The 14,619-nt window shown below is 40.8% G+C and overlaps 1 protein-coding gene across 13 annotated transcripts in view; it reads right to left on the bottom strand.

The window, feature by feature from the left end:
• LOC140669659 (nephrin) overlaps window positions 1-14,619 on the bottom strand; it is a 380,112-nt gene that overhangs the window by 278,799 nt on the left and 86,694 nt on the right. Inside the window, exon 1 of one of the 13 annotated variants that reach the window (XM_072899680.1) lies at window positions 4,216-4,961. The exons of 11 other annotated variants lie outside the window; for them this stretch is intronic. The gene's annotated coding sequence lies outside the window, so the exon portion shown is untranslated. Of the gene's footprint in view, window positions 1-2; window positions 4,962-14,619 lie in introns of those variants that run through there. One more of the 13 variants, XM_072899681.1, reaches the window with a different exon arrangement.

Consider the following 14,619-nt stretch of genomic DNA (forward strand, 5'->3'; position numbering starts at 1 on the left):
ACCTTGAAGAAAACTCGTCCGGATTCCCGCTCAAACGGGAATCTCTCTCGATCGTAGCGCGGGATATTAAAGCGGCGAGAACGGAAGCGGAAGGGATCGCCGACGGGGATATCACCGTGGATATGGACTAGTGGACCAGCAGGGGGCAAATCCGATGAAACGAGGGGGAAAATTTGCGCGAGAGCATCGTTCGCGCAAGTTGTCACAACTTTCGCGTTCGAGAGGTTCCAGAGATAAAATATAGAATCTCGACGCGATTATGCTTTCTCTTCTCTTCTCTTCTCTCTACCTTCTCTTCGCGCTACCTTGAAACGAACCTGATATTGTATACCTGCCAGAAAGAAAGAGAAAATCCACTGAATACGTCTCTAATGAGCTGCGCGAATTCGTTTCCGTCTGTCTTTGCTCTCTTTAAACGCTCGCGCGTTTTGTATTGAATCGCACGAAAAAAGGACAAATGCGACGTCACGACAGGCGAATCATCGTTCCTCGACGACTTTTACGATCGTCGTCGATGATCGATGAACTTGGGGTATATGAGCGCGCGTAGCAGATGATGACTTTCTGTTGAAAAACGAGACGATGCGATGCGACACATCATCCTGTCGTTGTGGCCAACCGCGGCGCGATCCTCTCGGTCCCGAATAACACTTTTGCGAGGTTTCCGAAAGCTTCCTCGGTCGTTTCTCTCTGGATGGTAACTTCCTTCGGTAGCTCTGTACTGTCTTCGCCGCCAAACCCCGGTGCATTCCTTCCGTCTCTCTCTTTTTCTCCCTCTCCCTCCTCTCTCTCTCTCTCTCTCTTTCTCCTTCTCTCACCACTTTCAACGGCACTCGACTCCGGTCCGCAACGAGACGTAATTGAATAAAACCACTAAGTGATTAATTGCCGGAGCCTCCGTGGCGTTCTTCCATACTTGGCCCCGCCAACTTGGTACTCAAGTTTAAAAGATCTCAAGCTCGGACAAGTTTAAAGAATCTACGGGAACGAAGCAGCCCTTTCACCTTGCCGATAATTTCGACCTCCAGCATCTTCATAAATGTTCTTTTCTACAAATACTAGTATATATTTTATCTCGATATTTTTTTCAGGAAAAAGATAATTATATATTATTATGAAAGAAATTTAATGCATGTAAATTACATGCGCAAATAAATTATGAATTTTTTAAAAGTTTTTCAGAAAGTACCCATCGTAATGCGTTAGTTTCATACTTTCAAAAAGTGAATATCGTTATAGCAAAATCATTTTGTGAAACAGTACCTTATTTTAGTTGATAAATTAGAATTTTGTGGACAGACAGATCAATCGATAAAGATTCGCGATGGAACGTCTTCTTCGAAGTCGCATCATTTTTTGCGAACGAATTACCAACTTTTTCTCCGTAAAAAGAATTCCAACGATAATGTTATTGCCTCTCTACTGTACTTGACTTCGATTATTTCTTGAAGTATAAAAGTCGCATTAATACAAACACGAACGATCAAGAATTTTGTAGACGTTATTTATCGAGCTAGAAAATGTAGGTATAAACTACTCGGTAACCAATGGAAATAAAATTGCAAATATTAGAATTTATACTACAAATGCTTTTATCTTTCTCTATTGTATCCCCGTTCCTTATCGCTTTAAATTCAATAAACTATGAAAAATATGATAACGAATGATATGGAATTTTCACAAACTTTTACTTTCTCACTGAATATTTCGTCGACAAACATCTGGTCGCATCCTGTGCTTAGCAAGATCCCGGTTTACTCTATTACGGATGTTATGGTTTCTCGCGCGTTCAAACATTCAATACATCACTCTAAGACGGGCTATAACATTACCTCCTGATGTATTTTCCCTGTAGTTGATCACAACGTAAAAGCATCATAAGTAGAATACGTTTAAAAATACTCGAGTGAATAAGTCAAATGTCTAGTATTAAAATAAAATGACAATCTCATAACAAATATCATTAACGAAATATTATACCCTAATAAAATGTACAATTTCATAATATCGGCTTTCTCGATACACAACGTCGTTGCTTTTCTTTTTTCGGGAAAAAGTTCGGACGGAGTTGATTCTGCTTTAATCGTGATATATGGTCCAACTTACGCTATTAAATCGAATTTACTTATACGTCTTCTCACGTTTTAGGCCGGGAGAGAGTTTTACTAGTTCAAAACTTGTGCCGCGCCGACGAACCGTGGAGGATGCGTATCCGCGCTGGAAAGTAGAATCCGATGAATTTATCGGTTTTTACGAAAGTTAAAAGTCTTGACGAGTAAGCCCCCAGATAAGCAATTTTATTGACCTTGCGGCAATATGGTCGTGCATGTTTTTTTTTTTTTTCTATTACGTGATAATTGACACTTTCGCGAGAAACTTGAGTAAACGTCAGATTCCTCTCTCATCAGCGTCACGTTTTCTCTCGATTTAAAAAACAAAAAAAAAAAAACTCGACTCGCCAATTCATCGGTTTTCATCTCTCGTGCGTTCCATCCTTTGAAACTGGATAGCTTCGCTTTTAACGGCCAGAGCAATTTTCGTCATCGAAGCGAGAAAAGAGAAGTCGCTATTTAATAACATTTCGTTACATCGTGAAAATATTTCACGTCTTCTGCAGTATCCTCGTCACGTTTCGAAGGTATACGTATTTCGCTAGCGACGATTCAGCGGCGAAAGAGAGCCGAGAGTGCTGGACGAAAAATCGTTAACTACCCGTTTCACAGCTAGGAGCCCGAGTTACCGCAACGAATCGAATTTGCTAATAGGGCTCCGACTCCCCGAGCCTGGGGGAATCAACTCGACGCGTGGCAGGCAGGCAGTTAGGATATGTGTCCTGCGGGCCGATCCTGGTGGACGAGAGGGTTACGAGGAATGTGAGAGACTGTCGCGTTAACTGAAAACGCTCGTTAAAATACGCTCATCAGTTCTCACATACGGTATTCGCGTTGCGAATTAACCCGAACGTACATTCGAGGGGAAACGCGTTCGAGAGTTAACGAGAACTGCTAGGAAGAGAGCCGCTTTTGCGGCATGGGAAATTTGGAAATATGTGCAAAAATGTGCGTCCCGTTCGGTTTCGTTTATCTTTCGGAATATTGCGGGAGTTCTGTATACGCAACATCGGAAAAAGTCCAGTGACAAGCGCAGCCGGGCTGGTGAAACGTTATAAAACGGTGTATTCGGAAACGCGGGATCGGATTAATTGAACGAATATTAAATGTCGTCCGCGTAATTACCACGGAAGTCGCGAAAGGTCGCTTCAAATGCGAAATGCGAGAAACAAAGTTAATAGAAATAAAGCACTGAACGCGCCCCTCGAATTAGGTCAGCGGAACGTTCGAGTGGCTTGTAAAAATGCTGGTTTAAAAAAGTCACTTTCCAGATCGATCGCTTTCCAGCGGATGAAAATAAAATTGATATAATCCCTAAAAATAGAATCGAGACTCAAATTCTCACTCTTCAATTCGTGTCTCGAAGAAGACGAAGAAGAAGATCATCGTTCTCTTCTGCGTGAGAATCTACGATTCGTCGCGACACAATCTAAGAAATTATTAAGTTCCATCACGAAGAAAATCAGAAAATTCCATCGATATCGAACTGTCCTAGTTCACTGCTCGTTAAGGGGTTTGGCGAATCGTCACGAGCCTACGTGCTTCATCTATCATTCAGCCAGTTGTATCATGTTTACTTAACAAAAACACCTGTCGGCACCACCCGACGGCTCTTCCACCGTTGCTGCATCGACACCGATCGTTTTGCCGATGAAAACTACGGCAATCCGGCCAGAACGTCCGCCCAATGTCGGATTCCAATCACCGCCAACAGCCGACCGATAAAAAGCCACGGAACTCGTTAAGCTACCGCGCGACCGCGGCGAATCGACGTCGAATAAGAATCGAGAGATGCGAATCTCGGTTAGAAAAGCCTCGCGATGCACTGAGAGTCACGTCACATTATCGACCTTTCGTGATTTGCAGAAGCGAAAAGGGAAAAGGGTCGAGAGAGGAAAAAAAAAAAAAAGAAAAAATAAAATAGAGAGCAAGAGAGAGAGAGAAAAAAAAACGGGAAAAAAAGAAGCGGAACAATCGAGAGAAAAGAATCGTAGCGCGATTCATTGTCGTCGGCGAGGGACGTCGTTTCCCTCAAGGGGGGTGGCCGGTAAAAGAAAGACACCTCGAGACCCCGGGACACCAGGCTTTTAAAATCGACATGGACCTCTCCTTGTAAATCCTGATGCGGAAACGTCGATTTCTTCGATCCAATCGTCCACCCGAAGAATGTACGAAGAAGTACAATTACGACGTACAATTTCGCGCGGTCGCTCGCACGCGCGACGCGACCGTACGTTTGCTCGCGGGACGCGTGTAAATTCGGAGAACCGTGTATTTAAGGCGCGCGCGCGTGATACATACACGGTACGCACGGGATACGCGTACGCTCGCCACGATCGCGGGCTCGGCACTGGCGCGCGGTGGCGCCCGGACTTTTAGTTCATGGCGCTACCGAGTAGCGTCGCGACGCCCGTGCGACTTTTCTCTCTCTCTCTCTCTCTCTCTCGCATCCCTTTCTCCCCACTATGGGAGCGGCGACGTCCGCCCGGCGCAGCAGGGCTCTTCCGCGCGAATATTCCGCCGATACCCTCTCGTCGACGATGCCCGCCCGCGATGGGAAACCCCCGGCGCACGTGCTGTCAATCAAAAGAACGCGAGATAACATCCGCGGATAAAGGCTGTCAGTCCCGCTATCTGTACTTTAGATAATGAAATCCCTAACTTCATTTTCCACGGAGTGAAAATGCGCAATTATTCCGGCGGACGTCGATCGACGTGTATATATAAGCGACATACATAATAATTTTTCAATTGCGCTTTTTTTTATTGAATTCTCTTTTTACACTTTTTTTTTTTTTCATTTCTTTCCTTTTGAAAATGTATAACAAAATTTAGCAATGTGTTATTTGAACTGCTATAAATATAGTCGATATTTAATTGATACGTTTGCTAAATTTTTTAATTAGGACATACATTTATGTACATGTAGAATAAAAAAATAACTCTATTTTTATTATTCTTTACTTATAAATGTTAAAAGTTGTGTCAGTCATATAGAAAAAAATGGTTGAATTGTATGAATAAAATTTTATCAAAGTATTACTACATATTTCTATTAAATTGAGAATGATTATGATAAAAGTTATATAATTTATTTAAAATTCTCTCTCCCTCCCTCTCTCTTTTTCTCTGGATAATATACATATACATGTATAGAGTTCCTTCTTAAACAAGTTTCTCTTGAAACGAAAATAAAAATATCAAGAAACATCATATTTAGATTACAAATGCGATAAAGTCAGGTACTGTTTTATATTTTTTATTAGCTTCGTTTTAACTTTATGTAAACTTCGATACAACTCGCTAAAAGTTTAATTCAATTTTGCGCTTATTATAAGATACGTTAAATGCGTTGGAACGTTTCACGTACATGAATACCGTGTCACGTAAAAAAATTATAATCTGCTTGAAATTCCACCACACCGCCCCACCGAATATACGCTACACGAGATCCATTTAAATTACGCAAAGCAGGAGAATCTCGTAATCTCGGGTGTCCAAGACTAGTCCTGCTCCCGGTCTCCTAATTAGTCTAATCGCTCTATGAAATAACACATAGGTACGTACGACCATATCTAAACGACCCCGCTGAGAGAATCTTGGAATACTTGATATTTTTCTTGAATAGTTTTTCTTGGTTAGCAGAATATGTTATAAAAATTATAAAAACCGATCGATACGGTCTGGTAAGAACGAATCTAAAGAAAAAAAAAACTCTACTATTATATTATCGACGATGGCGTACATTTAACGAAAAAACAGCAAACTCTTTGAGCGAATAAAAGGAGGGTCACCGACAGATATGCGTAAAAAGATGAAAATGAAGAAACACGATACTGTTTCACGCGCAACGATCGCCACGCGCTTTATACCAACTGCGTTGCCATGGTAAAGAGAAGCTTATAGGATTTCTCTCGTTTCTCACTGGTTTACTATAGTTTTCACTGAGGCGGTAAGCAGCTCTTTTCTCGGTGCGCGGCTCTTACCGAGAGCTGGAAGCTGGGATGGAGCCTTTCAAGAACGTCTTGTGTCGAACGTCTCGACGACCATGGAAATAACGGGTAAGAGGAGACAAAGAAAGAAAGAAGGAAAAGAAAAATAACAGAGAGAGAGAGAGAGAGAGAGAGAGAGAGAGAGAGAGAAAGAGAAAGAAGAGGAAGAAAGAAGGTGTCGGAGAAAGAATCGCGAGAATGGAACGCGTACACGTCAATGTCGGTAACGTACGATCGAAGGTATTTCCGCACAATTGGTCGTGATAATGCTCGTAGAACGGTAACTTAGTTGTCATCGCTATCTAACGATTCCCACAGCGGGATATCGCGGAATGATAGGGAAAATCGCGATCGGAAATCTTGCCGCGAGCTTACTGCATCATGATGCTCGTCGAACTTAATTAATTCCCGCTAATTACGAGATACGCTCTTACCCGAATGTTTGAGGAAAATTGCTCATTAATTAAAGATAATTAAGGATAGTATGAATGTATCGCAAGCTGGCAAAGTATCGCGTCTTTCAATTATCTGTCAAATCTATTTACATGTAAGATCTTATAATATAAGTACATAATCTCTTTTTCTTTCGACAAGAAAAAATATTAACTTGACGATTTGTTGACGATAATGACTAATTAGTCTTGAAAGAAAATAAATAAACGCGTGATTGATATGGAAATAAAGTCGTGTAAAGCGATACAAGCGCATCGCTGCAAAATGATGGCCAAATGTCGTAAAGTACAAGTGGTTAAACGCGCATACGGATTGCGACGAGATTCGCAACGCCTCGACTCGTACATCCTCGCGGATTAAATTTCGCGGAAAATCCCGAGAGACGAAAAAACACATTCAGCGCAAATGTCTTATAAGAGTACTGTAAGAGCTGTACTTTACATGACACATTTCGCATCGGGGTCCTTTCGCCATTGGATCGCGCTGGTGAGTAGTGGAGAGGCGAATGGAACTTCCTGTACGAAAGGACTGTAATGGCAAAACGAGCGAAAGTAATGCCGGAACTAAAGCTGCAATGACTCGAGCAAGCCGCATAACTGCAACAGCAAACTACATTCGGGCAACATTGTAACAATTGAGATGCGCTTTGGTATTACGACGTGATAGGTACCTACCTATTTACCTTGACTTCTTTGGAAGCTGGAACGCGCGCGCGGATACGAATGAATTAATTATCTCTCTCCGCAAAACGTGCCAGGAATAATATTCAAATTAATGGTTATATTTTTCCTTTACACGCGTAAATCAAATAATATAAATTAAATGTCACCACTGAATTTAATCCCATTGAAATTTAATGAGTGTGTTTTCGTTTTCGATTGTGAAAAGGAACGTGCGTCATGTACATGTACACCTAATAATATAATTTGCCGTAAATATAAGTGAAATAATTAATCACGCCCTCTCGAGCGATGGGAGTACCGTATTGTGTAGTGAGAACACGAGGTCAAGTGAACAAGCGACAAGCGTAATATTCTCGATAATTGCATCGTTTTCACACAAAATGTTGATGTACATATAAAATAAATGAAAATAAAATTTTCGCCATATAAAACGCATTGTACAAAACGAATGGCTGCTTCACAATCGTTTAAAGAGCAGAATAACTCGTAGAGTTACAGGCGTACCTACACATGGCTACTGGAAATGAATGAAGCGCTTCCGCTATCGGTGTCAGAATCCTGAAGGGGTCTCAATTCCGATTCCGATGAAATAAGTCAAAAGAGAATGTACCATTTCTTTTTCGTTGAACGCGAACTTTCAAACGTGAATATGAGAAAATTATGAGCGTGCCATCGATCATCGGGAAAATATGAATGATTCGAATCAAGGCGAATTACAAGAGCGAGCTGATCGATATTTTTCGCAGGATCGCCTCCCCCGTTTCGTGACGTACCTATTATTAATTAGCCATTAATCGGCAAATTCCGGGATAAAGCGAAAACGTCCGATTGAATGTTTTCGGACGATGAGAGGATATCGCGATACACGAACGACGGAATGTGGCACGGCAAGTGGGGCTGCTGATGCGCGCGGCAAGGGGGTGGAAAAGAGGATAAACGCGCACGCAAGCGCTCCAGCTGCACGCAATAAACGTGCATTAAGCCACGCACATGTGGTCCAAAACCATCGGGATTATGGCGAGAGCTAATTAACTCCCTCAAACGATCGCCCTCTCTCTCTCTCTCTCTCTCTCTCTCTCTCTCTCTTTCTCTCTCTCTCTCTCTCGTCCTCATCTCTTTCGTTGTACCCTATCCAGCTAAACATTGTTTTGACAAGCTGACTGATGGCGCAATAATAGAACAGATTCTCTGCTACTCGTAGGTCACAATTTGATCATTCATCGAGCAAGGAAGAAGAGGGAGGGAGATGTGTGTCAATGGGAAATATCAAATGTATCAATGTTTTATCAGCAGCCAAAGAATTTTAAGCGGAAAATATTTTGTTTTAGTGGTCAAACAGCGAAATTCCGATCACATCGGTCGCTACCCGAAGGGTAAAATATCTGAAAAGCACAAGCATTTTTTTACACGATCCGGCTCAATACGTGCGTGCACGATAATCGCTCGTGGTACAGTAGCGGCCGGCTAAACGAATTGCTATCTGGCAGCCAATTGGAATCTCGGGGCATCGAATCGCCGGGTCGCATTGTTGCAGCACAACCGTCGTCTCGTGGATATTCCCTCGCTCTTGTCCTCTCTCTCTCTCTCTCTCTCTCTCTATCGTTCTCTATCTTTGTCTCTCTCTATACGTTGCCCAGCAGCCACCACGATTCGGGACTCGGGACAGCAGGCGCGAGTAAACGCGAAGCTCGGCTGTTTGCCCTGGCGCGGCGCTCGATTAATTTCTCGTGCAAAGCCTGCGGACTCGAAGGACATTGGCACCGATTGTTTTCGGCTTTGTCGTAGCACAGCGCTGAGTAAACGTCCGGCAGAAACCCTAGTCCGTTTCCTAATTAAACCAGCCCCGTGAGACAATCGCGCCGAGATTCGAAAACGGAGATTGGCGGACGGTGCCGACTCGCAAATGATCGCACTCGCCATTTACCACTTTGACGTACATATTTGCTAAACGATAACGTGGATTTTGCGTCAAAGTGTGCGTGCACCGCACACGGTGACGCGATTTAGCTCTAAGACCGACGCGATAACTCGGGTTTAATAAAGCGACAGAAGTAATCGGACGTTTATTACAGTTCTCGGTGTTTCGAAGTAAAAGCAAAGTATTACAGCAAAGGAGGTACAAACATAGCAGCTGTGTTTAATCACCTTCTTTTCCACATTCGTTTTTTCTTTTTTATCGAAACATTTCAAGAGACATTTTCCCCTGTTTTTCTTAAAAGAAAAATGACAGAATTTTTGTAGATGATTGAAACTCTTGATTTGATTAGAGATAGAAATCTCTCCGGTACGTACGTCTTCGTCTTTTGTCATCGTCTTCGCTTGAAACATGGCAGAACGAGATGAACGGTGCGGATCCTCGGCTCGGATCGTATCGATATCCGGAGCGACGATTTCATCACGCGCGTTCGTCTATTTGCTCCTTTTCGACCTGACACGGCCCGATGAAACAGGGCCGTCGAAACGAACGACGGTGCGATGAAAGACGAGAAAACGATGAAAAGTGGACAGTTGACGAGGATTCCTTTTCAACCGATACCCCACCCGTCCGCGCGCGTGAAAGCGCCGACGAAAATTGTCACGTTTCGTTTCTCGCCCTTTTTCACCGTCTCGCCGTCTTCTTTTCTTTCCCTCCGCACCCTCCTATCTCCTCCCTAACCGCTATCTCTTTTGTTACTTCATCCGGGTGCACGGTAAAGACATTCGCTGTCGTCGTCGGTCCTACCGACGAGACGGGCGTACGGAACGTTGGACAACAGCATAATAGACCGCCACGTTCAACGGGGATGATCGCGCCCTTTGACGATAGGCCAGGCTGTCAATGGACGAATATACGCATTAGATCCGACATACATACGTAGATTCGATGCGCCTCGTGCTGCCGCGTTTCACGGTCGACCACGATTCCCATTCTCCGCAACCGCGTTGCAGCACCACGTGCGCCAAACTCGTCGTGTAATATGCATCAAAATGGAATCTAATACTGTACGATGCGAAGCCCGGTGTGCCGTCGCGCGTTTTCCTCCACACATTTTAGCGCGATCGAAATGTATGTGAAATATTTAATATTTATGTACGTCTGAGAAAAATTGCGCTTACAACCAGGAAAGAGACGATTTGTCGCGCGAGAATAAGTCGAAAATATGGAATAAAATTTTTCTTATACTTTGTACTCGTTTTCGAGAAAATGGACTTTGAAAATTGCTAAATTTTCCAAGTTATTTTTCTCTCTTTCGAAAACAAAACTTTGTATATGAGAAAACTTTGTTTTACATTTTCGAGTTATTTTTGCGTGGAAAATCGTCGAAAAGCGTCGCCGCGATTTTCGGACACACCTCCGTGCGTTGCGTAATTGACACTGCGTAAAGAGCCACGAAAAATTCTGTGCAATTCTTATGAAAATGATGGAAAATCAATCGAGAAAATTAGACACTGAAAAAACAACAATCGCGTGTCGAGGGGGATTAACACAGGTCCAGCCGTACAATTGTTTTTTACACGCGACTGCGGTACAATAGGGACACTCTTAACCCACAAATGCGCTCGTTACGACACACCCGACATGCCATTGCGGATAAAAATCCGTGATTTTTTTTATTGAGCATCAAGCGTGCCGGCTCATTCTCGGTTCTTATCGGCGTATCATTCGTCGAATAGAGGGATTGCCGTTATTTCACTCGCCTTTGTTTTTATTGTACGTACGCTCTTACACACACGCTATCTATTACTAGTAAAAACGCATACAACCATGTATGCATGTACAGTCATTTGTACCATTTGCAATCTAACACTCGCGTAAAAATCTCGAAACAATATATTCTCTACATCTATTTAATCATACATTTCTATACAATACTCATAATGCTAATAACATAGCATCTGTCGAATGCTTCACTCAAAATTCGTTCTTAATGAAGTTTCGACGTTATATTCGATACTTAATTATTCTCGAAGCTGATGAGGTATACGACGATGGAAAATATAATAATTATCGATCATAGAGAGTACAAAATCAAAACTTCCGAGAGAAAGTTTGCAAAGTTGAAAAAATCGTAAGTATATAAAATTAAAGTTTGTAAATTGAAAAAAATTGAAAAATCAAAAAAATGAAGATTCAATGATCACTAATGATCAGCGTACAATTCACGGTATTTTCCGAAGCGATAAACTCCTCGTTAAAGAGTCAATCGGTTGATTGACATATTAACAGTGGCTTTGCTCAAAAGTAAAAAGGTGACAAAGAGTGTGAGGAAAAAGAATGATTGAAAAATCTGATTATTTATTCGCATTATACAAATATTACACACGTATTCGTATTTTACGTCCGGCTCAATATTTAACGATAGGGGGTTGTCCAAAACGATGTCCATTAAAACCGGAAGTTTTCAGCCGGGATAGCACTCTTTTCAAGCTTTTTCAATCGTTGTATAGATAATGTATTTACACATGTATACATGTATGTTTTTATACATTGTGTATGATTGCAGTATAAAAATGTCACAAATTAAAACTACATTTTAGTCATGGTTAGTTTAAAACTTTAGTATAATTAAATACCAAACAATTTTCTAAGAAACAATAGTAACAACGCATTATATCTTAGAAAACAATTTTATATAAAGTTTTATATCAAAAAGAAAAATTTGAAAAGTAAAAACTTCTCTAAAGCTTATTTCTAAAATAAAAATTTTGTTTCTAACGCAAATAGATTAAGTCACCAACGAATAAACTCTATGTAATGATTATTATATAAAAATATATATTTTACACATACATACACACACACATACACACACACACACACACACAAGAAATTTGTGTATTTTATATATTTTTTAAATAAAAAAATATGCATTAAAAAATCAATTTTTTTTAACAGCAGCTGATTGTTGAAGTTAAAATAAAAAGTTTTATTTCTACAAATTTTTGCTGTTTTTCAGTTCAACAAATTCCAAATTGTTCGTAAATATTTTCGCTATGTGAAATTACACTACAAAAGAGTCGACCAATTGCAACGTCCATGCACGTAAAATTTTACCAATTAATTCTTGGACGCTTTTTTTCATCGCAACAAAGCCTATAACTGTTTATACGAAATTTTTAACATAGTCTGCACAAATATTGTCGCTCTATTTCACACAAACGTGAGTCTAAACCGGATACTCGATTCAACGCGATGACGAGTTTGAATTATTTACCAACTTTTAACGAAATTGAACTATTATTTTTATTAATTAATCGACAGTTTGCAAGATATTTGCGGTTATAAAGCGATGATAAAACACACTGACAAAGAGGCGAACTTTGATCTCTTATTCATTTGCCGATCATTTCGATGTTCCGCGAGAGCACGTCATTCTTTTAATTTTGAAACTTTACAACAGATCATCAGTTTCATCGGTCTATTCTGATTTTAAAACGACAACCTGACTCGTTAAATCTTTGATGCTCTCGTGGCCAGAGTAAAAATATCACCGTGCCCCATTAAGGAAACGCCCTGCCCTAATTAGTCTCCGATATTCCATCGACATTCCAGATCATTAAGTCAGGAAGCAAAACTTAAATTTCAAGTCTCTCGATCGTTAAGAAACGTAATGAATAACGACAGCTTGCGTCATTCCTCCTGGTTATTAGAAGGAGGTTATCTGGAATTATATAAGTATGTAAAGTCATTATTAAATATATAAAGTTCACGTATAAAGAATTAATTCTAATAATTTCGTAATATGTGTTCGTCGTTTTATTGGAAATATCTGACTGGAAATGATGACAATTCGAATGAATGACATTCGGTTATTCGATCGATTATCGAACGTTAATTCGAATCGATTAGACAAGAAAGATTAGCGCCAATCTTTCTTCGACATCAATCAAGATATCACGACCGAAAGATATGCATATGTGAGAATATTAATAATTCGTGGACGATTGTTATTGTATATAATCCGTGCACATTTGCGTGCGCGGTAATGTTTGAACGAGAACTGGTAATAATACAAAATCTGCAAAATTGAATGTCGCGATCGATGAAAGCGCCGGCGTCCGTTCGATTCGCCGAGGCGTACCACGCCCTAGCCACGTCTCTCGCCAAGGATGCACACATAACAACTAGTATTACAAAATAAATCCGCGCTCGCCGGAGAATATCGCTCTTTGATGCTTGAAAAAAAAACGAATTGCCGGAACCGTCCGAGCGATTCCTACGCCACTGTGAAAACGCGACAAAGGACGGATCGCACGGCACAATGATTTTTATAAAAAATCATTCGCCGACACACCAGGAGCGGTTCAAATTTCTATCCGGTGATCCGACGCGCGAAATAGGCAGAAAAACGGGATAACGAACAAATACGCTCCGCTATTCTCTATCGCTCGCCGCGCGATACTGTTCCGGGGTGGCGTTTAGGCCACTGGGCAACGGTAAATGGCCGAAATTGAGCCATCCCCATCAATTCGAACGTTCAGTCTACTGTCATTCGCAATCCAGTGCGAGTAATAAAAGATTTTGTATAATTATTTACAGTAGTTTATCCGGCAGATAATCTTGATCTCGAAATAAAAGTCAGGCATAAACGATGAGATTTTCGAATAATTTACATTTTAACTACGCGAGGATCATATATTATTTCTGAAATATTTTATTCTGTATTTTTTATCGATTTTTTTAAACATGTACTTGAATTTGTAAAGTTAAATAATTTTAAAGCTGCGCGTTGTTAAAAAAAAAGTTACGTATCTATATTCTAGGTAATATGCAAATTATATATAATGTGTCAAAGTTCTACCAAACGGTTGGACGACAGTTGAAGTACACGGTAAATAAATATGTAGCGTGCCCGTCATGCATATATTCTGCATTTTGTCAAAGAACTACTCGAATTTCTCTATCCGTATAGTAGTAATTATCTATTAAAATGTACAGCACTTAGGCCAAGTTGCAAACTGAATAAACTCGTTTCTTCGAGGATGGAGGTAGTATAGAATGAGGCGTGCTACGATATTAAGGTAGAAGGACACGCGAGAACGAAGCTCCTTGCGAAATTACTACGGCGCGCGTTTCGATTCGTTGCTTTACCAAGCAACGATGATTTCCCGCGGGACGAATTAATTATTAAGTAATTAATTAATTGAACGACGACTTCTGACCCGTCCGTCCCAAAACGGGAAGGCTCGGTATCTTCTGCATCTTGTATGATATCGGAGTACTCAAAGCGACATATCCGTCCGTACCAAATTGCAACCTTTAATCGATGAGAAATTAGCACTTCGCATTATAATTTTCTAAAATTAAATCTTAGACACAAATGTATAGAACAACTTGATATTATTAACAAGTACCTGGAAATCTCATATATGATATTCAACACACACATAGACCACCAT

Source organism: Anoplolepis gracilipes, chromosome 9, assembly GCF_047496725.1.
Source record: "Anoplolepis gracilipes chromosome 9, ASM4749672v1, whole genome shotgun sequence".
Taxonomy (NCBI): Eukaryota; Metazoa; Arthropoda; class Insecta; order Hymenoptera; family Formicidae; genus Anoplolepis; species Anoplolepis gracilipes.